Source organism: Tursiops truncatus, chromosome 8, assembly GCF_011762595.2.
Source record: "Tursiops truncatus isolate mTurTru1 chromosome 8, mTurTru1.mat.Y, whole genome shotgun sequence".
Taxonomy (NCBI): Eukaryota; Metazoa; Chordata; class Mammalia; order Artiodactyla; family Delphinidae; genus Tursiops; species Tursiops truncatus.
Window position 1 is genome coordinate 100,096,705 of NC_047041.1, and position 7,430 is coordinate 100,104,134.

Below are 7,430 nucleotides of genomic sequence, written 5' to 3' on the forward strand. Positions count from 1 at the left end.
GTAAGTTAAACACAGAAGTACCATATCGTTCCACTCCTAGGCATATACTCAAAAGTGAAAACAGGTGTTCAAACGAAAACTCGTACATGAATGTTCATAGCAGTATTATCCACAATAGCCAAAAGGTGGAAACAACCCAAATGTCCATCGCTGATGAACGGGTAAATAAAATGTGGTATGTCCATACAGTGGAATATTATTCAGCCTCAGAAAGAAATGAAGTACTGATACAAGTTGCAACATAGATGAACCTTGAAAACATTATGCTAAGAAGCCAGATACGAAAGGCCACATACTGTCTAATGATTCTATTTATTTGAAATATTCAGAATAGGCAAATGCAGAAAATAGAACAGGGATGGCCAGAGGCTGGGGCAAGGAGAACTGGGATTTCCTTTTGGAGTGATGAAAATATTCTGGAACTAGATAGTGGTAATGGTTTCATACATGGTGAACATACCAAATACCACCGAGTTATACACTTTAAAGTGGTTAGAAGGTCCCTGCTGGAGTGCCCCTGTGCCCCTGACCCAGCTTCTGGGAGCTTGGCAGACACAGATGAGAGACACCACGAGAGCTTCGTGGTTGTGCTTCTGGGGACTTGTTCCCAAGAGAGCAGAGCCCCTGAGGAAGAGTAGGAGAAGCAGGAGAAAGAGGAAGAGGAGGAAGAAGGAGAAGGAGCAAAAGAAGGAGAAGAAAAATCCAAACAAAAGGCCAAGCTGCCAAAGACCGTTTAAGAAAAGGATGCGATGACAGCCGCGAGCTAATTCCCCTTAAGGATTTTATCACGCCTGTGAAGTTCCCGCCTGTGAAGTTCCCTGGGGAAAGTGAGACACCAGCCTGCGGTGCAGCTCCCCTTGGAGGAGAGCGAGCAGAGAGCTCTGCTTCTGAAGAAGTGGTCGCTCTACAACATGGAGTTGGAGAAGGACGCCGTCAGGTCCATGCTTGAGGCCCGGCAGGGAGTCTGCAGGAGCTGCGGCTCACATCCCCGGAACGCCACGAGGCAGCCACCGAGCGGGACCCCAGTCTATTCCCCTTTGAGAGACGGGGGCTAGAGTACATGCCGCCGATCTCCAACTACCAGCCCCCAGAAGGCAGGTACCATGACATCACCAAGGTGTACACACAGGTGGAGTTCAAGAGTTAGAGCTGCAGGCAGCTGTCCACAGAACACACTGGCCCTGAGAGTCAATGCTTGACTTGGGCCATTTGGACATCTCAGAACATATTGATCTATTATAGAGGGAGTCATTCTGATTGCACAGGAGGAGCAAGAAATGTCTAGTACACTGGAAGCGTGGTAAGATGCATGCAGTTTTTGTTGTTTTTTTAATGGAGGTATAGTTGATGTACCATATTGCGTGGGTTGCAGGTGTACAGTATAGCGATTCACAATTTTTAGAGGTTGTGCACCATTTATAGTTATTGTAGAATATTGGCCGTGTTCCCTGTCTTGTACAGTATATCCTGTGGCTTTCTTTTTCTCTTTTTTCTTCTTTTGGCCGCACCATATGAGTTGTGGGGTCTTAGGTCCCCGTCCAGGAATTGAACCCGAGCCCTCGGTAGTGAAAGAGCTACATCCTAACTACTGAACTGCCAGGGAATTCCCTTCATCTATTTTTTTAAATTGAAGTATAGTTGATTTACAATGTTGTCTTAGTTTCTGGTGTACAGCAAAGTGATTCAGACACACACACACACACACACACATATATACATATTCTTTTTCAGATTCTTTTCCATTATAGTTTATTACAAGATATCGAATATAGTTCCCTGTGCTATACAGTGGAACCTTGTTTTCTAATCTATTTTATATATAGTAGTGTGTATCTGCTAATCCCAAACTCCTAATTTACCCCTCCTGTCCCCTTTCCCCTTTAGTAACCAAGACATGAAAGCAACCTAAGCGTCCACCGACAGATGAATGGATAAAGAAAATGTGAGATATATATATATATAATGGAATATTACTCAGCCATAAAAAACAATGAAATCATGTCATTTGCAGCAACATGAATGGACCTAAAGATTATCATGCTAAGTGAAGGAAGTCTGACAAAGACAAATAGCATATATCACTTATATGTGTAATCTAAAAAAATGATACCAATGAACTTATTTACAAAACAGAAACAGACTCACAAACATAGAAAACAAACCTTGTAGCTTATTTTATACATAATGGTTTGTACCTCTCGATCCCCTGCCTCTGTGTTGCCCTTCCCCACTTCCCTCTCCCCACGGGTAGCCATGGGTTTGTTCTCTATATCTGTGAGTCTGTTTCTTTTTTGTTGTGTTCACCAGTTTGTTTGTTTTAGATTCCACATATGGGTGATACCATACAATAAAAACAAACAAACAAAAACAAATAAATAAAATAAATTGGTTAAAATGGTGAATTTGATGTTTTGTGTATTATAGCACAATTTTTTTTTAAGTCAAGAGAAGTTACTATAAGTTTAGATAATTCAGCTTCTCAACTAAGGCAGATTGATGCCTTGGCTTCTCTGTGAATCTCACTTTCTCTTCATGGTTTCAAGAAGCTTTAAGCTTCTCATCTTCCCATGACAATATCCAAAGAATGTAGGCAGAGGCTTCTCCTTGATGTCCTCACTTATTTTCTCAGGGAGGAAAATATTTCCCAGGAGCCCTCCAGCAGCCTGCCCCTTAGATTCTCATTGGCTAGAGCCAGGTCACATGCAGACCCACAAACCAATCACTATAATAGGAATGGGATTCCAGGCCTTGGGTTAAACCAATTATGATTCATCCCGAGGCTGAGTGAGGGGCTCTCCTTCCCTTACCATCTAAAGAAATTTGGACTTTGTAGGCAAGGAAGAAGAGGAACACAGCTGGGACTTCCCTGGTGGCGCAGTGGTTGAGAATCCGCTTGCAACTGCAGAGGACGCAGGTTCGAGCCCTGCGTCGGGAAGATCCCACATGCCCTGAAGCAACTAAGCCCGTGCGCCACAACTACTGAGCCTGTGCTCTAGAGCCCGCGAGCCACAACTACTGAAGCCCGCACGCCTAGAGCCCGAGGTCTGAAACAAGAGAAGCCACCACAATGAGAAGCCGGTGCACCGCATCGAAGAGTAGCCCCCGCTCTCCGCAACTAGAGAAAGCCCGTGCGCAGCAACGAAGACCCAACAATGAAGACCCAATGCAGCCAAAAAAATTAATTAATTTTTAAAAAAGAGGAACACAGCTATTTGTTAGGCGATGCTGTATGCCACATCCTCCTCTTAAAATAATATCATCTCAAATATCCTTTGGAAATACCCATACATCACTCTCAAAAAAGTCGTTCATTTGGGGTGATCCCACCCGCAAAGCAGCAGAAGTGGACAGTAAGCCAAAAGGGTGGTCCAAGGACGGGTGTACGACCTGGCCTCACTAATATAGGCATCCTCTGAACTTTCCTAGAATTTACTGGACAAGTTGCATTCACTCCCTGCTGAGCTTGATAAACTACCAGATTATAAACCTGAAGTCACTATGTGTTCATCTCTGCCACCACATAGTGGATTCTCCCTGAAAATGAAGCCAATACAGAGGACAGAGCCTGGAGATGGAGAGAAATGACATTCCCCAAAATAGGTGTGACTTCTGAATCCAGCTGTGCCTGAAGCCAGTGGAGCTCAGGACTTTTCGTATATATGGGCAAATACTTGCTCTTTTTCACTTGACCCAGTTTGCACTCGGTTTTTTATCACGTGCAGTTGAAGAGTCCTTAATAATACAGGAGACCAGCAGGGACGAGATCATAAAAGGCTTGAAAGTGAGGCTAATAATTTTGGACTTTATCCTTGAGTAACTGGGAACCATGGATGAATTTTAAGTAAGGGAAAGACATGACCAGATAGATGAGACATGGTCCCCATTGTGGAAATGGGGAGTCCTTCCCTCTGCCCTAGAATAAGCCAAAGTCAGATCGGCCACATGTTGTACTGTTTAAATCAGGAAGAATTACCAAATCCCCCAACGCCACCACTATCAACTTTATCAGAGGGAGACTCTAAATCAAAAGAACTTAATGAAAACTACTCCCTGGGTCGTAAGTCAAGCAGCCACTGAAAGTGGGTATGGATTGGGACTTCCCTGGCAGTCCAGTGGTTGGGACTCCGCATTTCCACTGCAGGGGGTGCGGGTTCGATCCCTGGTCGGGGAACTAAGATCCCACAGACTGTGCAGCGTGGCCATAAACAAACAAACAAATAAATAAAAGTGGGTATGGATTAATGATGCCCCCAAGACCCAAGCAGTGCAGGAAGGAATACGTTCTGAAAAGAGAGAGAGCCATGCAAATGGGGAAAACATTTTTCTAGACATTTATCCTTACTGCTTCCAGAAAATTTTGGGGGGGTCTTTGAAAGATGTGCTTACCTAGGAATGAAATCTAATAAGGGAACCAGCAGGCCCTGCAGCTTTCCCTCTTCCAGCCGAGCTAATAAAATTGGTGGCTCCACCATAGGCATCCTCGCTCTGGGTCCTAGAGGCCGTTCATCACCCATAGTTGCTGGGCTGGCAGGAAGCGAACATCAGTGCCCTTCCGGCTGAAGCCCAGGACCCTGCTCTCTTCAGACAACAGGATGCAGGAAGGAACCCAGAAGGAAAACCTCCTCCTGTGGAAGAGGGCTGGAGCCTTCCTTAGGAAGACAGAAGTCGTCTTACATAGAGACTAAGAAGGAAGTTCACGTACACATGCTTGGTGCATCTGAGGACGGGAATGCCAAGTCAGAAGAGGAAACATCCATGAAGATGGAGATGGAGACAGACAGTCATATAGTGCTTTTCTGTGTGATGCAAGGGAATGTTCAAGTGTGCCAGGGCTGTAATCTCTGCTCCTCTTATGATGTAAATTCCTTCAGAAAACACCCTAATTCAGTGTTTTGCAAACTTGTTTAGTGTGCATAGGAGTCACCTATAGGGCTTGTTACACGTATAGATTCCTGGAATCCTTCTATAGATTCTTTTTTAGTAGAAAAAGTGGGTAGCTGTTGTTTATACCTGTTCAGCATCCTTCACCCCTTCTTTTGGTATCTTTGGGGAAACAAAGTGAAGGACAGATGTGTAAGCACTTATTCATTAGCTCCCATCCCTTTTGGTCAACGATGGCCCCAGGGGCATTCATTCCACCCTCTTCTAGGGTGCACATATATTAGTGCTGAGTGGGTCTCCAAGCATCCCATACTGAGGGGTCAGAGAAGCCCCAGAGCAAGAAGTGAGAGGTGCAAAGTATGGGCAAAATGCAGTCGGGCTGTACCTGTGCGAAGCTGGCAACAGTGGCTGGTAAAGAGGTGTGTGCCTGAGAAGATGTGAAGTAATGCACCAGAGTTTCCTGTGTGGTCCACATCCTGAACTCTCAGATCTGTTCAGGCCCTCCATTAAGTCCAATCCATTACAAGAGCATATACGAGATAAGCTATATTAATTATCCTACTGGTCTATACCCATCCTTGATTTCTCTCGCCTACACCCAGCATTGTGCTCACCTGGCAAGTGACCCTCAGGTGAAGAAAACACCACCATTAAGTGGTAGCACTAGTGGGGATTTGAACCCACACAGTTTGTCTCCAGAGCTTGGTCTTTTAACCACTACAATGCCTATAGCGCAGTGTTGAGGAAAGTTGCAAGGTAGGTGGCATCCAGTTTCAGTGAGGAAAAAATGCCATAACTGCTTCGGGATGTCGGCCACGAACAAGGAGGCTGGTAGACACACCACCAAAAGCAAAAGTGACCAAAGAAAAATAAATTGGACTACATCAAAATTTAAAACTTTTGTGCTGCAAATTAAGAGAGTAAAAAGACACTCCACAGAATAGAAAATATTTACAAATCATATATCAGAGAAGGGTCTAGGTTCCAGACTGTATAATGAACCCTTACAACTCAACCATACAAAGAGTAATAACCTAATTTTAAAACAGGCAAAGAATTTCAATAGACATTTTTCCAAAGAAGATACACAAATGGGGAAAGAGCACATGAAAAGATGTTCAACATCATTAGTCATTAGGGAAATGCAAATCAAAACCACTATGATATACCACTGTGCACCCACTAGGATGGCTGTAATATAAAAGATGGACAATAACAAGTGTTGGCAAGGATGTGGAGAAATTGGATTCCTCTTACACTGCTGGTAGGAATGTACCGTGCAGCAGCTGTGGGAAACAGTTTGGCAGCTCCTCAGTAAGTTAAACATAGAATTACCGTATCACTCAGCAATTCCACTCCTAGGCATACACCCAAAAGAACTGAAAACAGATGTGCAAACAAAAACTTGTACATAAATGTTCATAGCAGCACTATTCACAGTAGCCCAAAAGTGGAAACAACCCAAATGTCCACTACTGATGAAGGGATGAGTAAAATGTGGTCTATATATACAACTGAATATAGTCCAGCAATGAAAGAAATGGAGCTCTGATACATGTTACAACAAGGATGAACCTAGGAAACATGCTAATTAAAAGAAATCAGCCACAAAAGGCCATACTGTATGATTGCATTTATATGAAATGTCCAAAATATGCAAATGTATAGACAGGATGTAGATTAGTGGTTGCTGTGGGATGGGGGGGTGGGGACAATGGCTAGTGACTGCTGATGAGTCTGGAGCCTCTTTTAGGAGGGACAAAAATGTTCTAAGATTAGATTGTTGTGACAGTTGTACAACTCTGTGACTATACTAAAAAAACATTGAATTGTACACTGTAAATGAGTGAATTGTATGGAATGTAAATTATATCTCAATAAAGCTTTATTTATTTATTTATTTATTTTTGCGGTATGCGTGCCTTTCACCGCTGCGGCCTCTCCCGTTGCGGAGCACAAGCTCCAGACGCGCAGGCCCAGCGGCCATGGCTCACGGGCCCAGCCACTCCGCGGCATGCGGGATCCTCCCGGACCGGGGCACGAACCCGTGTCCCCTGCATCGGCAGGCGGACCCTCAACCACTGCGCCACCAGGGAAGCCCTCAATAAAGCTATTTTTAAAAACCTGCAAGTCCCATGTCCTAGGAAACCCCTCAATCATTCAGGCAAACCAAGAGGGTTTGTCCCCCTAATGCCACCCTCAGCCATATAAAATTTTTTTCAAAAAAGAACAAGGGGATTGGGGAGAAAATGCAGGATCTGGAGTGTTATTCAGCTTCTTGCTGTGGCAAGGCAAATGCAGTTGTTTAGAAAAACAAACACTGGGGACTTCCCTGGCAGTCCAGTGGTTAAGACTCCTCGCTTCCACTGCAGAGGGCTCGGGTTTGATCCCTGGTTGGAGAACTGTGATCCCGCATGCCGCGTGGTGCAGCCAAAAAAAAAAAAAAAGAAAGAAAAGCAAACATTTATTTCTTGCTCACAGGTCTGTGGGTCAACTGTGCCTCTACCGGGCCAGCTGGACTTGGGTGTCTCCCATTCTAGGACCCAGGC

At 44.5% G+C, this 7,430-nt stretch overlaps 1 pseudogene; it reads left to right on the top strand.

The window, feature by feature from the left end:
* The first annotated feature begins 435 nt into the window (after nt 1-435).
* On the top strand, nt 436-1,248 carry LOC101334829 (large ribosomal subunit protein mL40 pseudogene; annotated as a pseudogene).
* The last annotated feature ends 6,182 nt before the right edge of the window (nt 1,249-7,430 follow it).